The following is a 21,115-nucleotide window of genomic DNA, read 5'->3' on the forward strand; positions in this document are numbered from 1 at the left end:
AAATTTGATTTATATGCAAACAGATTAAAAAAATAGGTTAAAGTTTTTATTAAGTTTTTTGAGTAAAATAAATTTTGAGAGTAATTTTGAATTTGTATTACTAATCAAACATGTTTCCTAGACTAGTGCGATTAAAATAATGTTGAGAAAATTACATTTGATTGCTTAAAATCTTGGTTCATAGGAAAACAGTCAAGAAAAAAGGTATTTCTTAATTCTTTTCGCCAGGCATTGCAGAATTCGCTTTCATTTGATTTTGAAGCACGATCAAACAAGCGAAGAAAAACATCTCATCTGTTGCGGTCTATGATCGGCGGTGTATCTCAAGTTGTAACCTAAGACAAGACGTGTCAAGTCAAAGTACCGTTATGATTCATATTACGGACACTTAAGGCCTCAGGGAAGTATAACTCACACACTTAAATTATTTTACGGATTCCTGTAAAATCTCAACAGCTGAACAGTTCGGTGAAATAAATTAACGGAGTACGGTAAATTTTTACAGTATTCCGTTAAAAATCACCGGAATCCGTAAAATTTCGACGGAATTACGGTGTTTTATTTCACCGAACTGTTCAGCTGTTGAGATGACGGTGAAATTCACCGTAAGAGCTTAGTGTGCAGAATAGGACATACAAAATAAATCATTCCGTATGATTCCTTAGCGTTATCGAGCGTCGGAAACCCTAAACTTTCGAATGATGAGTAAAGAATACGCTTCCGCAACTTGATCTATTTTAAATAAATCGAAATGTGTGGCCTTTTTATGATTCTTATTGCGGACGCTTCCTCTCTTTTGGCTCATATTCCGGACACTTTGATTCGGATTCCGGACAGCTCATGGAAATGATTGATAGAAAAGTCAAATCATCAATTGAAATCGTCAAACCACTAAAGAGACGCCTAAGGCAGTTGGGCATTAAAAAATTGCATAGATATTTATGGAAACAGCTTGTTAAAATGAGCCTTGAAAGTATGAACTTTTAACGGCAAAAATTGAAACATTTCGTTTGAAATGTTTCCCATACAAAGTAGAGTGTCCGGAATTTGAAGCTGTCCGTAATATGAATCAAAACGGTACAAAAACGAAACCAATTGCCTGTCAAAAAAGACCACTTCTCATTGGTTGTTTTGGCATTCAAGTCTGTTTATATTCGATGTTAAGGTGAAAATAAATCGAAGCCAAACCTCATATTTCCAAGAACACGGATCTGGAGAACCAAACATCCGTGTTAGCTGAGAACTTAATCGATTCGTCACTCGATAGTGGTGACCAATCGATTAAGTTTTCAGCTCAAACGGGTGTGCGGTTCTCCAGATTTGTGCTCTTGAAAATTTGAGGTTTGGCTCCGATTCATCTTCACCTTAAGTGTACCACATGTGATCTTACAATACTAAAATGAATAAAAAATACTGAATTGAGAGCAAAACATTGGAAATTATGTCAATTCTCTAAAAAATATCGCCTGTTTTGAATATAAACCTTAATTTTGAAAGAGATAACACCCTCAATTGCACTAAACGAATAAAGCATGTAAGAAACAACCAAATTATGAGTCTTGATATCTGAAACTGTTCACAAGATTTGCTTAAAAAGAATACTAGCAGTACTGGCTTTTGTATCGTCAAAGTTGTCAACTGAAAAACAACGGGGCAGTCTTAGTTGAGCTGTCACGTCCTGTCCTAGGTTGTAACAAGTCTTATAAACAGGAGCAGCGAACGAGAGCCCCAAATAGAGAGTTATGATAAAATCCATTATTCTCGCTTGTTTACCGTTGAAGGTAGGTATTTTACTTTACTGGCACGATAAACAATTCCCGAACTTACGATAACAATAGTGTTCCCCAGGTTTGGACCTTGTTTAGAGGGGTTTTATCATGCACTGCTATCCCCACGATCTGATCAAAGTTGTAGCAGTATACGATAAACAGTCTCTAATAATGTGCTGCATATGATAGTGACAGAGAGCGATACGTGAGAGATTCTCTCAATTTTTTCAGGATTCAATCCCTGCTTTTCACTAATATAAGCTTTGAGTGTAATCAAAAATGTATAGTTCTGCTTAAAATTGTTCACAGCACTCATAAAAGCAAATTTGAATTTTTTTTAATGTCTCATTGAATAACATTGCAGAAGGAAGGCAAATTAGTATAGGTCGCTGATTTCGACAACTTACCCTCTAGCGCTTTGGATGTGTTTGCTAGAGGTTTGATATGTTCGAAAAAGTATTTTTAAATAAGTTGCATTACATTTTGATCCCTTTTTATTATCTAGATTACTTGTAACTGATCTAGATCTATTTTTTATTGAAAAATTCCTAGTTCAGAGACGTTCATATTAAAAAAATAGATCTAGATCAGTTACAAGTAATCTAGGAAAAAAGGGATCAAAATGTAGTGCAACCAGAGGCGACTCGTAACCTCACTTTTTACCTGTTCCACGCGTCTAAAAATGCCTTTTCCGACAAATTGAAATCATAAAGCAAATAGTAAATGATTGGAATCTTCCTTTCTAGCAAATATTTACTTGATAGATGCAAATTGGTTGCATAAAATCAAGAATTTCTGTTCGTCGAACAGGTAGATTTCAGGTTAGTAAATCACCACTGAGTGCAACTTATTTAAAAATACTTTTTCGAACATATCAGACCTCTAGCAAACATATCCAAACCACTAGAGGTTAAGCTGTCGAAATCAGCGACCTATCCTAATTTGCCTCGTTAGGGATGCTCGAAATATTTGTTTTCAAATAAATGTTCTTATTATTCACGATTCTTCGACTCTGATAAACTCAAAGTAGTAACTTTTTCGGTTAGATTTGACACGATTCTTATGCAGTTTCAAAATGTATTGGTTTAATTGTTCTAGGGGAAATTTGAACACCCCTAGGAATAGTATATTTTATTTGTATGGAATATGGACATGAGGTGCGTAAAAGAATTTCGAAAATCGGCTGAGCCATCGCTGATAGCCGATAATACATAGAGATGTTTTTGATCCCGGGACTCCGCGTTACACTTTTGATCGTGGGGCTCCTAGTGTTAAGAAACCAAAATTTTGAAAACAAAAGCTATTTCCGGTATTGATGGAGGAAAACAAATTATCACTAACTGATTGCTAAAAAGCTCAACCACTTGCAAACAAACACTGCAATTTGAAAGCGCGCAAAACTTTAATTCAGGGCTTCAAGTTACTCAGGATTTCAAAAGCATTCTCAATCAAGAGAAGGGTTTCGAAAATTCCTGGGAGACTAATTTGGAAGAAGTGAAAACTATTATTAAAAAAAACATATGAAAGTAATGCAGAGCTTCTCTATGTGTGCATACTTTGTAAAAAAAGAAGATATCCCACGAGCAGGTTTTCAGCATGTGTTAATATTACACACCTTATGTGTTGGTCCACAAGAGTTGGATTTTGTGCGAATCGTACTCAGTTTTGTGTAACTTCATGTGAGCGTGGATCCAATTACGTTTCAGCATTCTTCCACGTTTTCAAATACTTCACTATCACAGACATCATTTTTGATACTCAAAAAAACAACAATATCTAATATCGAGAATACAAATAGTTTAATTAACAAATTCCTTGCACATAGTGTGCTCATATTGATTATACACAATTTGGTGATCGATAGAAAACCCTGGACAAAAAAAAACAACTACATTGTTTAAAAATGGATGCCTCATTTCACGTCCTCTATTTGTTTTCTTTATTAGCATAGACGACAAATGTCCTCGTGCCTGGTCCTTGGCAGTAGAAGTGTCCATGATCCATATTTCTGTTTTCCGGTAAACAAACCAGTGGTTTGCGTGGCTCTAATACTCCAATTAGGACAGTAATTGCCGTCGCTGGTAGACTATAGAGCCCAGACATTACAATACGGAAAATTCTATCGTTTTCCTTTGTATCAAAGTTCCCAAGGTACCGGTCCCATGTTATCGAACTTTGCTAAATGTCCTCACAAAAACGGTAACGAACCAATTCCATCACATGTCAAAATCGCCCATATCTCATCCCGAATGAGAGACGTGTTGCTCGGTAAAACATATTTTGAGTTTCCGTCTGATTGTGTTGCAAACCATTAATCAATCCGTGTCAGCGTGCTACTGCTGTGGCTGGCTATCAATCTGCGCCAGTAGTGTACATATTATAGGCATCAGGAAAGCAACAATAACTGAATTGGAATGTGCCTCTCCTCGCCGTTCAACCATCATCACTTCTCGCCAAGACTCTCAGATAAAAACAAAATGAAAATATTTACGTATTCACGTAGGCATATACTCCCGGACTGAGTGCTGATGTGCCGTTGTGTGAGAACAAGTATTTTTCGCATTCGTAATTCTTTAATCATTTTCCTGTGCGACACAATGTCTAATAGGTTTTGTTGGCGCTGGGAGAACAGCGCGCGCGAGTCAGCTGTCGTCGCGGACAAGTGGTAAATAAGTATAGCTACACCTATCTACTCCCTCAGGGTTTCCCAAATTTGAAATCGTAATGTCCCAGGTTACCAATGAGCAGGGGTAGCCTTTTATTTCGTCAAGTCGGCTATATAGTGCTCATATAGAACTGTCTAATGACTTGTTAGCCCAGTATAAGCACCAGCATCCAGTTTTTGTAATTCCTTTATTAGCATCATTGCAAACATAACATTCATTTTTTATGTCTTATGAATTTTCGTTGATGAGAACCATCATTTTATCCATAACAACTTTTTCATAAAGTTTATTAATAGAGGACAGCAAGCTGCTTGAACGATAGCTAGAAGCTTCAGCAGGATTTTTGTCCGGTTTTAAAATTGGTACATCCTTGGTGTTTTTCCATTTGTTAGAAAAACATTTGTTAAATATATCAACCAAGCATGATGAGCTACTTTCTCACAGTTTCTTAATGAAGATGTGAAAAATTCAATAGTCTTCAGAGGATTTTATATTTTTGATTTTTTTTTAATAACATTTATCACTTTTTTCTAATCAATCCTCCAGGAATTTTGGAAAACGGTTTTCTTGATTGAGAATGCTTTCGAAATCCTGAATAACTTAATGCTCAATTAGACTAGTAAGCCCTAAATTAAAATTATGCTCGCTTTTAAACTGCATAGCAAGTTTTCGAGCTTTCTCGCAATTAGTTAGTAATAATTTTTAAATGCTGAAAATGGCTTAGAGTCAGAGTTCAATTGAGCAATTTTATTTAAGAAATGTTTGTTTCTTTGTTCATTTAAAATTTATTTTTGCAGATTCGGGGGAAGTGAGGGAAAACTGATTAATTTTGAGTTCAAAGAATAATCGATTTGCTTAATTGTAGGTATGGTTAACTCAAAATTTAGGGTATTTCCATGTGGGGAATTTCTATCCCATTTATTTTTTCCAATTTTATTCTTACTAATTTTTACAGCGACAACACTGGGTTTTAGAGCCGATCAAAGACCCTTGTTCGTAATGTTCAGTGTCACAATCTTAGATTTCTTCAAATTCGTCCACTTTGGGAACCACTGCACTACACCAGTCCGCCGGTGACCTATGTACATCTTATTTCTGCTTTGTGTCGTGCACATATATGACAAGCGGTAAGTGCTTTGCGGCCGGTCGGTCGAGCAGCTTAACTTAGACGTTCGTCATCGCTGCAATTTGCGCTCATGCAATCAAGCGCACGCGATGTTCTTTTTTCGGTCCAAGATACGGAAAGGTGTTTATCGCTTCGGCAAATAGTATCGAAGGGTTGTTTTGTGGGTTTTTCCTTCGTTTATGAATTTCGAGAACACCTATTTTCGTTTGGTGACCGAAACTAGCCGACACAATTAGTAACCTTGCCGCGGAAACTGGTTCCAAGCTAGATCAGTCTTTGTAGATTGTAGGGTTTATCTGAAGATCTTGTAATTTAAGCCTCGTGTGCATACTAAATTGAGTCCACAATTTACATAGCGTTAACCGACATAAAGAGCAATGACATAGAAAATGTTGAGTGATATAGTTTTTATTTTGGTAGTTTTACTAAAAATTGAGGTGTTTAGAGCCAAATATCTAAAACCTGACCAATTGCTCGGTATCACCTACGTCTATTCTTCTATTCCTTTGATAAAAATGTTTCACCGTGAGACTTTGAGTCTGCCTCTGCTGCGATGTCATTCTTGTCTGATGATTGGCCCTTACGTTGTCCATGCAAAAGTTTAGGTTCGCCTCTTAAAAAAAAAACGTACAATAGTGTTTTATCTATATTTCTGGGATATCACTTCAAATTGGAACTCTCTATGGTTCATCTGAAAGGCAATAAGTTAATCTTACATCGTAGACAAAAACATGTTTGTTAAAATTTTGTCCACAAAATTATTATTTGAAGCTGTGACATTTTTAAAAAAATATACTTGTAAAACATGACTAATTTTCTCTGCATTGGATCGACCAATTTTTTTGCCAGTGCGGCAATAGAACCGTAATCTCATAATCAAGCATTGCAGAATTCGTTCTCAATTGATTTCGAAGCATGATCAAAACCAGCAAAGAAAAACATCGCATCTGTATCGGTCCATGATCGGCAATATTTTGCAAGTTGTAGCAAGCTTGATAAACAGCAGCAGCAAAGGAGAGCCCCAAAGAAAGATAGCGATGATAAAACCCATTCGTCTCGCTTATTTACCATTGTGGGTATTTTGTTGACATGATAAACAATTCCCGAACATTCTATAGCAAAAATGCCCTCCAGATTTGGAGCTTGTTTAGATGGGTTTTATCATGCACTGTTATCGCCCCGATATAATCAGAGCTGTAGCAGTAGATGATAAACAGACTCTCATGATGTGGAGCGGATCACGATTGTTACAGAGAGCGATACGCAGGGTGGCCACCAAATGTTTATTTTGAAATTCCCGCTTTTTTCCCGGTTTTCCCGGTATAATTTTCAGAATTTTCCCGGTTTTTAATTGAGGAGCCTGAACGTAAAAAAGTGACCCTTTGATCGGTTTTTCAATTGAATACACCAAAAATTTTATTTCAAAGTTTTCAACGGTATTTTTCCGTCCAATAAGAAAAAAAAATATTCGTAGAAAATTGCCTTGTATTTTTCGGCTCTCGTACAATTAGTATGGAATGACAAATTGTTGAATAAACTTAAAAAAAGTTAATGTCAAATTTGCTTTCTTGGAGGATTTTCCAAAAAGATTTTTCCACTCAAACACGTCGGAGACCCTAAAGAAAACAAAAGTGAAAGAATAATTCAAATCAGTCGTCCCGTTCTCAAGCCAACTCGTGACATACAAACACCATTCCATTTCCATTTACATGTCTAGATATACCCTTTTTGTTCCCTATTACCATATTTAAAGTATTTCAATTTTCAATCTTACTTTTTTTCTTCATAAAAATGAAGAGTTCACTAAAGCTAATAAGTTTAGGATGAGGATGAAACAAAGCCACACTAAACTAAAGTAACTAAGGGGTCGTCCATAAATGACGTAGCATTTTAGGGGGGAGGGGGCCGTCAGGAATTTGTGACGATGTGTGACGAGGGGGAGGGAGGGGTCCCAACTAGTGGACGTAGCATTTTGAATCATGTCGGTAAAAAGAGTAGCGCTGAAAAAATGTTGACAAACAGTTTATTTTATCAAACTTGAAACAATGAAATCTGTTTTTACACAAAGAATAATAAAAAAAACCTCTAACAAAAGAAAATTTTTGTTCAATATATTATAAAATGTGTTGTACCCTAACTCATTAATGGAAACTTCACCGATCCAAAAAAAAACGTTTAAATTTTTTCTACATTTTTAACCGTAAACTTGTTTTACATTTTTATGATAACAACAGCAAAAGTATAACATATTAAGTTTAACCTGTATGAAACTGGAAAGCAAAATTATGTAATTTGAACAGAAAAAAGTGTATTTAAAACTGTTTTCCAAATGATTCAGTTACTGATTAATATCAAGCTATGTTCTGAATTTCTGAATTTCAATGTTTTGTTTTATCCCAAATTTTGATGGAGGGGGGGGGGTATTTTTCAAGGGGGGGTATGAGCATTTGTGACGAAATGCTACGAGGGGGGAGAGGGGTGTAAAAAATCAGTTAAAAAATGCTACGTCATTTATGAACGATCCCTAAAAAAAATAATGGATCCAATATGTTACTTTATGCAAGAAGTTTTAATATCTGATTCAAAACTTTGAGTCAAATAAGATAAAGAAAAAAATAAGCCCTGATAATAATTTATTTCTTACTAAAAATAAAATATTTCAAAACATTACCAACCAACTTGAGTGAAGCAACAAGAAAATTTAAAAATCATTTGTCCAATATAACAGATCCTTAATGGCAATATGATCAACCATATCAAATTTCTACAACTTATTTTTGATGATTTATAGATTTATAGCTTGAAGATATTCTTTTAAAATAATTTTCCCGGTGACCATCTCAAATTCCCGGTTTTTCCCGTCTTTTTCCCGATGGATTCAAATTCCCGTCTTTTTCCCGCTTCTCCCGTTTTTCCCGGATCGGTGGCCACCCTGGATACGTGAGAGATACTCTCAATTTTCTCTGAATTCAACCAGTGCTCATAATATTTGAAAGGCACTTGCAAAGTTTTGGCGAAAAAAATCTGAAAATTGAATAGAATAGAATCATTAAAACTGTAATTCAAATTATTATGTTAAACTTTGGGTTCACTCTTTCAGTAACGTGCAATTGTGAGCCAAAATGAGCAGGGATAATGATGGGAGCATCATGACGGACTAACGTGAGAAGACCGAAAGATGAAAGCAACACTTCGATGAACACCTGAATGGTGCTGATAGCGGAACTGGTCGTTCGTTTACTTTTGAACAAATTTTTCATAGCTTACTTCCGAGCGCGCGATCATCTTTTTAAATGTTGCATACATTGCCTATGGAAAACATCGTCTGTCATCAGGCTCTATGACGGTCGATAGATATCGGACAGAATCTTTTTACTGTCCTTTACTGTGTTTCAAAGCCAACATACTCTCTTCATCGTTTTCAAAATCGGTATAGAAAAGCATCGACAAGAACAGCTTTCTTGTGCAGCTTTCAATGTTTATTAGAACGACGACGAAGGTTTCAGGCGAACACGCCAATTCCTCCAGAGATACTCCGAAAGATTTCAGAGATTCTTCCAGGTTTTATGAAGGTTTCCTCCAGGTATTTTTGTGTGAACACCTCTGCCAAATCTAGTAAGGATTTTTGAATAATTTTTATGTACGAAGCTCTGGGATTCTCACATCGATTCTTCCAGAACGGGTGTGGTGCTTTCTTCAAAGGGCAAAATGCCCACTGGAAGCATTAACGTGTCCGTGTCTTTGAAAAAAAAAGAAAGGCCGGATTGCTCCGGAAATTCCCCTAAGATGTCCTCTTAATGTTCTTTCCCCAATTCTCTTATATTTACAATTTACTCCATGGATTTTTGCAGATTTTGCAGTGTGGGTTCCCACAAGGTTTAATTTATGGACAAAGCCCAAAACATTCTACAGTGGTCCCTACAGAGATTTCTCCAGGATTCCCTCCAAGAATTCATCCATAGACAATTCCAGCAGTGCTTTCCAAGGATTTCTTGAGTGATTCTCTTGGTTATTTTAGCAAGAAATTTCCAAGTGATCCCTTTATACTTTCATCTTTCCAATGATTTCTGTAAGCATTCTCTAGTAAACACTTCAGCGATTTATCGGTGAATTCTTCAAGACGCTCTCTAGACAGTAGTTTCAGGAATTCTTTTAGTAAATCACTCAATAATTTCCACAGCAACGCCGATTTCTTCAGAAATTACTACCAGGGATTTCTACTGCAATGTTTAGAGTAATTCGTATCCTTGGAATTCTTTCAGCGACTCTTCCAGAGAGTGTTCCAGCAACTCCTTCAAGGAGTTAGTCGAGTATTTCCGATTTTAAATTCTTAAAGGATTCACTCAATAGTCGCTGTAAGGCATCTATCAATTCTTCCAGTGATTTCTTCAAACAAATTTCCAATAATCCTACAAGCGATTGCCACAGAGAATCATCAGGTTTTTCAAAGATACAAGAGTTCATCCAATCTCTGAAATTTCTGCTTGACTTATTGGAAAAGTTATAAACGAAAAACTGAAGAATGATTTTCTGGGAAATTTCGTAAAGATTTATTTTCGGTATACCTATTTGCTGGAGGAAATAAAAAAAAAGTATTCCCGGAATAATGAATAAGAAATGAGTGAGAGATTTTTTTAAAGATGGCCTTAGAACAATATCATTGCTTAGATCGATTTTAAATAACGAAACATTATTATTAGATCGAAAATAACAATGTGGGCATTAGAGGATTAAAAATACCTTATCAACTTTTATAGTATAGAACTCCGACAAGATTCTCTGAGAAAAATTTTGTTTTTTCGATCTTTTGGGAGGATTCTAGGAAATTTATTTGAGATTTGGATGAGATGGTAAGCTAATTCTTTGAGAAATTACCGAAGGCACTACATTAAGAACTCCTAGATTTCTTTTAGAAATTCAAGAGTAACTTCTGTAGAAATCTCTGTAAGGTTCCCTAGGGGTATCCTAGGATAAGTCAGATTTCCAGGAAAACCATAAAAAATATTGAGCAAGATGAGTAGTAAGAATCCATGGAAGAATTTTTTATTAATTCCCGCGGAAAGGCTTTGAAAAATTATTGCAAAATCTGCCATAGGAACTCATGATGGAATTCTTGTAACATATTCTTCCCTTGAATATGTTTTTCCAAATCTTTGGAATGTTTCCTGGAGTAACAGCTGGAGGAATTGGTTCCAGAATTTTTGGAAAAATATCTGGAGAAATTGTCTAAAGAATTTTTGTAGGGAACCCCTAGGGGATGTATGGAAGTAACTGAAGGACTTCTTGGAGAAATTACTTAAAACATGCGTCGACAAATCGCCAGAGAAATCTCTGAACAGATCTCGCAGAGAATTGCTGCATAAATCTTTATATGTTTTTTTTTTAAATAAAAGATTCCTGAATGCATTACTAAAAGAATCTCTAGATAAATCATTGGAAGAGTCACTGATTCATTCTCATTCTCGATACATTTTTGCAAGAATTCCGAAATAACCTGTGAAGGCGTCACGTATAAATCTTTGGAGCCTTTCGATTTTACACCAAGATTCTTTTCCATTTCTTAAGAAATTCGGAAAAAAATCCCGCATGATGTAATTCAGAAACCCTTTCTTCCAGAAATCTTCAAAGAAATTCCTTCATTGTCATAAGCAGAATTTGATCATATCGTCTCTTTTATATAATGACAGTAAGTTTCCCAGTATTCCAAAGAGGTATTCCATCGTTGATACCAAAAAATATTCAAAGATGTCGGTTATTCAACAGACTTTCAGAACTTTAAGAATGTGCATACAATCCTATCCAGGAGCTGTGAATCCTTTAGAACGTTGTTGAAGTTTTGAAGCCCTTTGGTCAAATGAAGCCTCCATTTAGTAATCAAGATAACCTTAAGACTTGAAGTAACTTTGGATTCTCTATTCTTCCCAAGACTCGAATTATTCGTAAGCTCCCTGTCCGAGCCAAGTCACACTCGAATGCGAAGGTTTTGCTTGAGGATCATAAAATGAATTCATATTTAGCTCCATCATAAAAAATAAATAAATAGAAGGTCAAGCTACAAACAAATTCGTAAATTCCATTTAAAAAGCTAGCCAGAAATTCAAGACGAAGCATTCAATACTATCATCAGGAATCCAAAGGACCACATCTGCAATCCAATAACGGTTAAAAAAAACATGTGCTACGAACTACGGACCCAATTATTAAGGATCTCGCAAGGAACCTGCGAAGAGTTTTGATGGAATTAGTCAGGGAAGCGGATCTCAAAATGAATCCATCAAGGATCTTACCAAAAATGCACCGAAAAAATTGCCTACACAATACACCAAAAATCAAGCAAGTATTTTCGCGAGGATGTTGGCTGGATTTTATTAAACAACCTGTCAGACGTCTACTCAGCAATTGTTCAAACATTTTCCAAAGATATAGACGAAGATTCCTTAAGATTTAGCATTTTACTAGAAGTAAAAAGGCAGCGTCCATTTATTACGTAACGCCAAAATCGATTTCTGCAACGAATTACGTACAACCTTTTTTGCAATTTCGTAAAAGACCACTTGAGGGTATCAGATATTGTATCAGAATTCGTTCACCATTATTTTACAATTTCTGAAAAATTGTTGTGTATTGATTCATTACACAACTCAAAACAGTTGCGTAATGAGAAAACGTTGCGTAATGAATCATTACAGCACTGGTTTCAGTTGCGTAATGAATATTCCCGCACTGCATACTTCAGTACGGGAAAGAAAGCCGTTTCATGACAGATTGACTTGATAAAAAAACAGCCTATTACGATGGGAAATTGCTAAAAATGCATTATTCAACGATTTCAGTCAACTTGCATGCAAGTTCACAAGCTTGTATGGTGATTTATTTTCTTTATTTACCACATAAATCAAACTTCATATATTAAAGAACGCTTATGAACAAAGTTCATAATACTTTCGATGTTCAAACGCTATTTTTAATGTTTTAGAAAACTGTATCCATGCCTTGTTTAGGGACTTTTGTATGGAGACTGCAGGCATGTTGGAAAAATTGTTTAACCTTCCAGTCGTCGCGCGGTTTGATACCGTCAGAACCACCACGCTGCTGTTGTGAGCGAAAAGCCCCAGTGAACCACGTATCGTATAAGAATGTGCATCCAAAATCACATATTCATGCGTCCAAAATCAGAATTGCACAAGATGCCATATTAAGCGTTATCAATGTCAATACAAGTTGTATATAAATCCCCAATACGATTCATAAACAACAATCTGTGTTGACAGCAAAACATGTCGTAAATAGTGCAACATCGAATCACGTTATGTTAAATAAACTGACAGATCATATATCAATCCAGTAAGCATCGTATGAAATCGCAATAACTTTGCAAAAATTGCCACCCAAACTTTGTCTATCTGCTGACGATGGGCCTCGAAGAACAACAAAATATGTGTCGCTGTACATGGAACATGTATTAAGATTGGCAAATAATCGCTCACCAGACAAGTAACCCTTGGTGGTACAGTGGTAAGGTGCGCGATTCCTGATCCAGCGGTCCCGTGTTCGAGACTCACTGGTAACTTTTTTTTATTTTCATCCAAATTTTGTGGCATCATATATCTGAAAGCAGAAAGTCCGAAAAAGTCGTGCCAAGTACGCATATAGCCTCCACTTTGGTAGGTATATAGCCTTTTCGTGCATTCTATACGATTGAATTGATTCGTATAGAATGATGTATAGCAAAAGTTGTACCAACCAAAATGTTGACTGGGGCGAGCTTTTTTCAACAGTGTTGTACAAAATACAACAGCGCGACGACTGAAGTGTTAAATCAAAATTTAAACAGGCAATTTGAACCAAATTATATCTTACATGGGAGTTTTAAGTTTCTTGAAGAATACATTGTTTAAAAAAAATGATAAACCATTAATCAAATTTCATGTGAACATTGATAAAAACAGTATTTTATTCATCTTTAAGGACTTGCAGCCCAAAATTTTCTGAGAAAGGGCATCGGATTCAGCAACCCCAAATGTATTAGGGACACATGGCATCATGAGATACGCAAAAATGTTATTTTTGGATCTTACCAAAAATGCACCGAAAAAATTGCCTACACAATGCACCAAAAATCAAGCAAGTATTTTCGCGAGGATGTTGGCTGGATTTTATTGAACAACTTGTCAGACGTCTACTCAGCAATTGTTCAAATATTTTCCAAAGATATAGACGAAGATTCCTTAAGATTTAGCATTTTACTATAAGTGAAAATACAGCATCCATTTATTACGTAACGCCAAAATCTATTTCTGCAACGAATTACGTAAAACCTTTTTTTGCAATTTCGTAGAAGATTTGAGGGTATCAGAAATTGTATCAGAATTCGTTCACCATTATTTTACAATTTCTGAAAAAAATTTGTGTTGATTCATTACGCAACTCAAAACAGTTGCGTAATGATAAAAAGTTGCGTAATAAAGCATACTTCAGTACGGGAAATAAGGCCGTTTCATGACAGATTGGCTTGATATAAAAAACAGCCTATTACGATGGGAAATTGCTAAAAATGCATTATTCAACGATTTCAGTCAACTTGCATGCAAGTTCACAAGCGTGGTGATTGAAAACAGTTGCGTAATGATAAAAAGTTGCGTAATAAATCATTACAGCACTGGTTTCAGTTGCGTAATGATTATTCCCGCACTGCATACTTCAGTACGGGAAAGAAGGCCGTTTCATGACAGATTGGCTTGATAAAAAACAGCCTATTACGATGGGAAATTGCTAAAAATGCATTATTCAACGATTTCAGTCAACTTGCATGCAAGTTCACAAGCGTGGTGATTTACTTTCTTTATTTACCACATAAATCAAACTTCATGTATTAAAGAACGCTTATGAACAAAGTTCATAATACTTTCGATGTTCAAACGCTATTTTTAATGTTTTAGAAAACTATTGTATCTATGCCTTGTTAAGGGACTTTTGTATGGAGACTGCAGGCATGTTGGAAAATTGTTTAAATCAAAATTTCAACAGGCAGTTTGAACCAAATTATATCTTACATGAGAGTCTTATTCTGCATGCTTGAAGAATACATTGTTTAAAAAAAATGATAAATCATTAATCAAATTTCATGTGACCATTAATAAAAACAGTATTTTATTCATCTTTAAGGACTGCAGCCCAAAATTTTCTGAGAGCGGCATCGGATTCATCAACCCCAAATGTATTAGGGACACATGACATCATGAGATACGCAAAAATGTTATTTTTGTTGCGCTGTGTAATAGAACATAACACTAACAAGGACACTCACTTCATCGCTCCTTACACAAGGGCAATTGGAGTTCGAAACATTTATTTTTTTTTTGACTGGGTAATTGATCAGTGTATCGATTAGAAAAAAATCTACTGAATCGATTGAGGTGAAACATCTCAGAATCCAAAGATGGCCGCCACAAAGGCTGACTTGTGCAGTCTCATTGACCCATTAGTTAGAATCTCAAGCCTTCCTAACGGCATGCATCTGTTGGACTAAATGAGTATATCATACATCTAGGGATACTCCGAGAGATTCTAAGAGAATAACTTCAAGTAATCTTCTAGGATTTTCAAAGTTTCCTCTGGGAAACTTTCCTCGTGGAAACCTCCAGGAATGCGTGTAAAGATTTCTACAAAATTTCCTAAATAAAACAAATGGACTTCCTTAGCGATTGTTCAAGAAAAAATTGAAGAAAGTTCTATTTGAAAAACGGAATTACCCAGGGATTCCTTCAGCTATTTTTCTAGAGCTTTTTCCAGGCATCCCTCCAAATATTCATCGAAAAATAGCTCCAGCAGATCCTTCCAGAGATTTCTGGAATAATTCGCCTAGTGATTTTTCTGATCTGTCTGCAAGAAATTTCCCAGAGATTCCTCCAGCAATTCTCTCGTAACAATTCAAAAGAGCCAATCCTCAAATCGTTGATTCTGAAAAAAATCGGTGTGATTATTGTACACCACATTTTCGATTCCTATTTCTCAGCATTCAAACCAATCAGTTTGATTTCGTTGAGTGATTATTAGTATTAGTATACTATTAGTACAAATAAATAATCAATTTAATTTTGAAAACTTCCCAAAAATGTGGAAAACTTATAAGTTTAAAAACTTGGTCCAATTACGATTTTCAATTAGGCACACATTTTTTATAGGCTAACGTTAATTTTGTTAGCGTGCCTTGGCCCAAGGCTAGGCCCTTTTGGTTTCCAACTAATGAGCAAAAGAGAGTCATTGGACTCTCATCATGCTAACAAAAAATTACTGTTTGCGAAATTTTCCGATTATAGGCCCTCTTGATAGATAGAAATCCGATAATTCGTCGTTTTAAGCAGGAGACCAATGAATGATATGGAAAAAAAGAAACAGTTATTGGCCGTTATGAAAATCGGGTTTATAGGCCTATTCACATGACGTCTCAAATCAGCTGATCGGGAAGCACTTTGACAGTTCTTCTATGAAAATGACAGGCCCGTGTTAGCACCGGTTCTCCACCGATGTAAACAAATGCATAGACGGATCTGTCACATGAAAAGGCCTATAACGGTACGTTTTATGATTATATTGACAATGTTTGCATAGTTTGTGGGTGTTGGGAGATGCTAGCGAATGGTATCAAAACCCAATTTGTTTACAATTTGACCATTGGCTGTTTGGAAATGTTACGCGAGAATTCTCCCTTCCATACTTCCAGTGCTTGCTCTAAACATTCTCCCGTAAATACTTCAGCAATCAATCGAATAATTTTCCAAGACAAAGGAGGATTCAAAGCAGGATTCTCAGGAATTTATTAGGAAATCCTTCAAAAAATTTCCCAGCAGATCGTTCAAGAATTCACCGTCGATTTCTTCAGAAATTATTACACGAGATCTACCAGGAATTTCTACTACATTGTTTTGACGAATTCGTAAAGAAATTCCTTTAGAATCTCCTCCGGAGCTTTCTTTTGAGATTTTTTAAGCTTTTTCTTTTTAGAGATAGTTCCAGACATTTATCCAGGATGTTTGACTCGAGACTTCCAGCCCGTGACTGGTTCATCTTGGGCAACAATATTTCTTATGGGAATAATTTTGTGTAATAAGGCTCGTAAATTAAAACCGTTGATAATTGATGACGATCGACATCACGTAACCATTTTCGTGATGTTTAAGTTTAGATATTTTTTCCAACTCTAGCTTCTAATAATTATTACCAGATAGCCCATGAAAGTGCGAACAGTGTGCATTGAATTTTCTTCCTCATCAACGAAATACTCACCTTTCCAATTTGCTGATCAACTCCTTCTCCTGCTAGGTAGTAATCCGCTGCTCAGATTACAATCCGAACCCTGTATCACATTTATCTCGCGTTTGCATCATTCTTGTTTGCACATTCAATAAACATCTGCTTCCGAACTTGCACATCCGAGTGGAGGAGAATTTCACCAATTGATTTTTTTTTCTTCTTTTTTGCTTCGATACCACTAACTTCTATGTGTTATAGCCTGTTATCCCCACCACTTTGCACAATTTACTATAGGATTGGTATTGGTGGCTGCGTTGACTCGCCGATCGACTCTTATTTTTTCGCGCTGCCGTTTAATCACGCACGCAGCTAAGGAAATTTCCTTCAACCCGCTCACCGCACTGCAATCTTTCTTTGTTATGAGACACACGCTCTGTGGCACTAAGGCTGCTACTATCGAGCTCGTGGTGACCGTTATTCACTATTTCCCGCGTTTAACACTCTCACTCGGGGTTTTGTTATTCTTCACGACGACTGCACTTCTGCACTTGCCTTCAACCCGTGTCGTGACTTCACATGCACTCACAGCAAACTTTTGCTCATACACAACAACACATCCGTTGGCCCCCTCGTGTGCTGTTTTTGACTCTTTTTTACTGTGTTATTTTCTCTTGAACTTATTCAATGCTTTGTTGATTATACACAGCTCGGTTTGCTTCTTTTGCTTCTCTCTTCTTACCGCTGTGTGAGACGACGTTGATTGAATCGTTGATCTCACCAAACTGTCTGGGCTCTGGTGGAGTCGGCAATCCCTGGGTGGGTGAAGAGGTCGTTCCTGCTTTCCGTATTTTTGTTTTTATTTGGCTATTCCCGTGCGAGCCAGATCGGTCCGGATAGCAATCATGCTGTGCCTGGAAGTGGAAAGACAATATTTTGATTAGTAACGAATTAGTAACAGGAAATCTGATGGATAAATTACATTCTTCGAAGTATCAGGAGAATTTTGCTGACAAGAAATTCCTTCCGAGCTGTACTTCCGGAAGTCTCAACCAGTAAAACTACGTCACGATGAAAAAAAGAATTTCCTCGTCGGATGATGGAAGCAAACTTCTGCGATTATATCACACTTCCTTTTCTACCGTTTGAAAGTTTCACTACTGTCGATTACTGCCCAGTGTCGTTTCGGTGGCCAAATAGTGATCCCACTGCTCCACGGTCAAACGACACACGTGTTTGGGCCTTTTTGCTGAAGCCCGAAACAAAAAACAAAGTTCTACACCGTTTTGCTACGGACGCAATTCGACGAATGGTTGCAATTTCATTGCGAACAAAGTAATAGAATTTTCCACTATTTCTCGCGCAGTATCTACTAGGTACCCAAGGTACTCTCTTTCTCACTACTGATGGCTGCAAAAGTACCCCGTACAGTACCGAGGTGCTTCGCGTGAGTATGTGTCACTTCAAGTGTGTGTGACTGTACGGTTTTCTGTTGCTTTGCCGCCAGTTGATGCGCTGTGGGCTCGATCGTTTAAATGTGTTTCAATGTAGTTAACTCATTACATATTTATTTCTTAGATCATCAAAAAAAAAACTTTATGGAATAAAACTCTTAACCCTTTCTTTCCCACAGCTTTGTTCGACAATTTAACTATCAAAATAGCGTTTCTAAAAAAAGTGCTTGAACAAAAGTTGTTCCAAATAAGCTATATTATTCAAAACCACAATAAAAAAAAGATTGTTTTTTAATAGTTAGTCGATTGTTTTTCAATAGTTTGACCCTTAGGTAATTTATTTCGGTGTTTGATAAGACAAATGAGCGTATAAATTTATTCGAATTATTATTGAGCTACTCGTACCAATTCGGTTTAGCCAACGTTCGTTGAAAATCAGTGGATCACCTGTGCTACCATGGGAAAGAGAGGGTTAAAACCCATACTAATCTGACTTAAAGAGATCGAGTAACCTGTGATCCCTTGGAAAATTTGGGACGTTGCACATATGTACTCTAAAGGAACCGTCCATCAGATAATGATCATACGTTGAATTCTTTAGACGTTCCAGATCTTCTAAGAAGGAACCAATGAAGTGATTGTCTTTAGAACTATATGCCTTGCTATCTTTGAGCGATCTTGGAGTTTTTGAAAGTATTTTTTAATTATTTCCATCTGATCTTTTGTCTTAATAAAATATGTGACGAGAAAAAGCCTCTTTGAATTGGTTAACATATAAACCTTACTTAACCTTCGGGCTGTCGCGCTGTTGTACTTTGTACAACAGTTGTGATTTATATGCTATCATTTTGCAACAAAGATATCTATCGACACCAAACCAAGATGTATTCCTCAAGAATCTTCTTAAGAACAATACTCGACAGTTTTTATTTACAGTATGGCCCTTTATAATACGGTAAAATCTACAAATGTACATGGACGTCGTACAATAATGAACGCACTATATACGGTTCGAGTAAACCACAGTTTGAAATCGGTATATCTCAAAATCCAGATAATATTGAAACTTGGGGTCCTTAGTAAAGTTGTTCTGGAGGTAAAGCGCTATCCGATGGTACCTCATTTAATTCGGAATTTGACCGCTAGGTGGCACTAGTGAGCATGGAAGATTTACTTTTGTTTTGCAGATATTTCAGGATCCTGACCATTTAGGAGGATGGCGTCTTCAGCAAAGTTGTTTAGTAAGTTAAGAACTATCATTGTTCGAGCTAGTTGATTCAAATTTTTGCCACTAGGCGGCGCTAGTGAGCATGAAATTTTTGTTTGCAGATATCTCAGGAGCCTGACCACTTAGAAAGATAGTATGTTCGGCAAAGTAGTTCAGTAGCTCAAGGGCTATCATTATTTGAGCCAAGAAATAGAATATTTGCCACCAGGCGGCACTAATGAGCATGAAATTTTTGTTTTGTGGATACTGCAGGATCTTGACTTTTTAGACAGGCACCTTCGGCAAAGTTGTTCAGAAGCTCAGGGACTACCATTATTTTACAAAATCTTGAACTTTAAGTACTAAACAAAGAAAGAATTTGAGCTACTGAACAATTCAGTTGAAGACGCCATCTTTCTAAGTGATCAGGCACCTTCAAATCAGTGGCGCGGGAAGTGGGTAGGACAGGTAGGACATGTCCTACGCACAAAAACGCCTGGGTAGGACAGCCAAAGGGTTGTCCTGTCCTACCCATGATTCAACAAACAAAAAAATTAGTTAATGCTTTAAAAATTTTCATAGTGATTTTATTAAGAATACTTTCAGGGTCCCTTACAAGGATGTCTCCAGAAATTCTTCTAGATATTTCTCAACCTTCTTCTTCTTTTCTGGCGTTACGTCCCCACTGGGACAGAGCCTGTTTCTCAGCTTAGTATTCTTATGAGCACTTCCACAGTTATTAACTGAGAGCTTACTATGCCAATGACCATTTTTGCATGCGTATATCGTGTGGCAGGTACGAAGATACTCAACCCGAAAAGATCCTCGACCGGTGGGATTCGAACCCACGACCCTCAGCTTGGTCTTGCTGAATAGCTTTCTCAACCTATTCTCCCACAAATTATTCCAGCGATTTTACAAAGGATGCTTAGAAGAATTTGCTCCAGGAAATCCTTGAGGACTCCAAAGCTATTTCTTTGATTTTTTCCAAATTTTCTAGAATTTCGTCCGAATATTTTTTTACTAATCATTCAACCGAATTTACCAGTAGTTACTCTAGGACATGTTCTAATGATTTCTAAAGTATATTTTGCGAGAAGGTTTATCCAAGAGTGTTGGAAAATATAGCCTAAGGATTTTTTTTCAAGAAGCCCTGCGAGAATATTTCCGCCTGTTCATGTCGATTACTTCAGAAATTCATCTCATCCTCCCAGATTTCCGAAATACCTTGATGGGTCTTTTAAACAAATCTATTTTTTTCTTATAGGAATTTTACCTCATGCCATTTTACCAAAAAATAAAAAAAAAATCTATGCAGTTTTAAAAAGATTATTCAAATTTTCTCGCCAGTTTGCACTACAGCAAATTTTCCCAACAATTCCTCCGATAATTCCTAAACAAATTTTCATGAAGATTTTGTCCAAAATTTTTCAAAAAAAAAAAAAATCTAGAAAAAAAACCTGTGAAATACTTGTTAAGAAAAACTTACATAAGTCTTATCAAAGGTTATTCAAGTATTTTCCTCAGAAATACCTCTCGGATTTATTTTCCAGAAAAAAATCCTAGTCATTTCCTTGGAGACATTCCTTCAAGAAATCTTTAAAAAATGTAAAACCTACTTGAGAAAATCTGAAAGAATCACT

The 21,115-nt window shown here is 36.4% G+C and overlaps 1 protein-coding gene across 3 annotated transcripts in view; it reads right to left on the reverse strand.

Annotated features, from left to right (window-relative positions):
• LOC5563615 (serine-rich adhesin for platelets) overlaps positions 1-21,115 on the reverse strand; it is a 116,329-nt gene that overhangs the window by 57,737 nt on the left and 37,477 nt on the right. For 2 of the 3 annotated variants that reach the window (XM_021837368.1, XM_021837366.1), the window contains exon 2: positions 16,848-17,725. The gene's annotated coding sequence lies outside the window, so the exon portion shown is untranslated. Of the gene's footprint in view, positions 1-16,847; positions 17,726-17,793; positions 18,221-21,115 lie in introns of those variants that run through there. The other variant, XM_021837367.1, reaches the window with a different exon arrangement.

The sequence above is a fragment of the Aedes aegypti genome, chromosome 1, assembly GCF_002204515.2.
Source record: "Aedes aegypti strain LVP_AGWG chromosome 1, AaegL5.0 Primary Assembly, whole genome shotgun sequence".
Taxonomy (NCBI): Eukaryota; Metazoa; Arthropoda; class Insecta; order Diptera; family Culicidae; genus Aedes; species Aedes aegypti.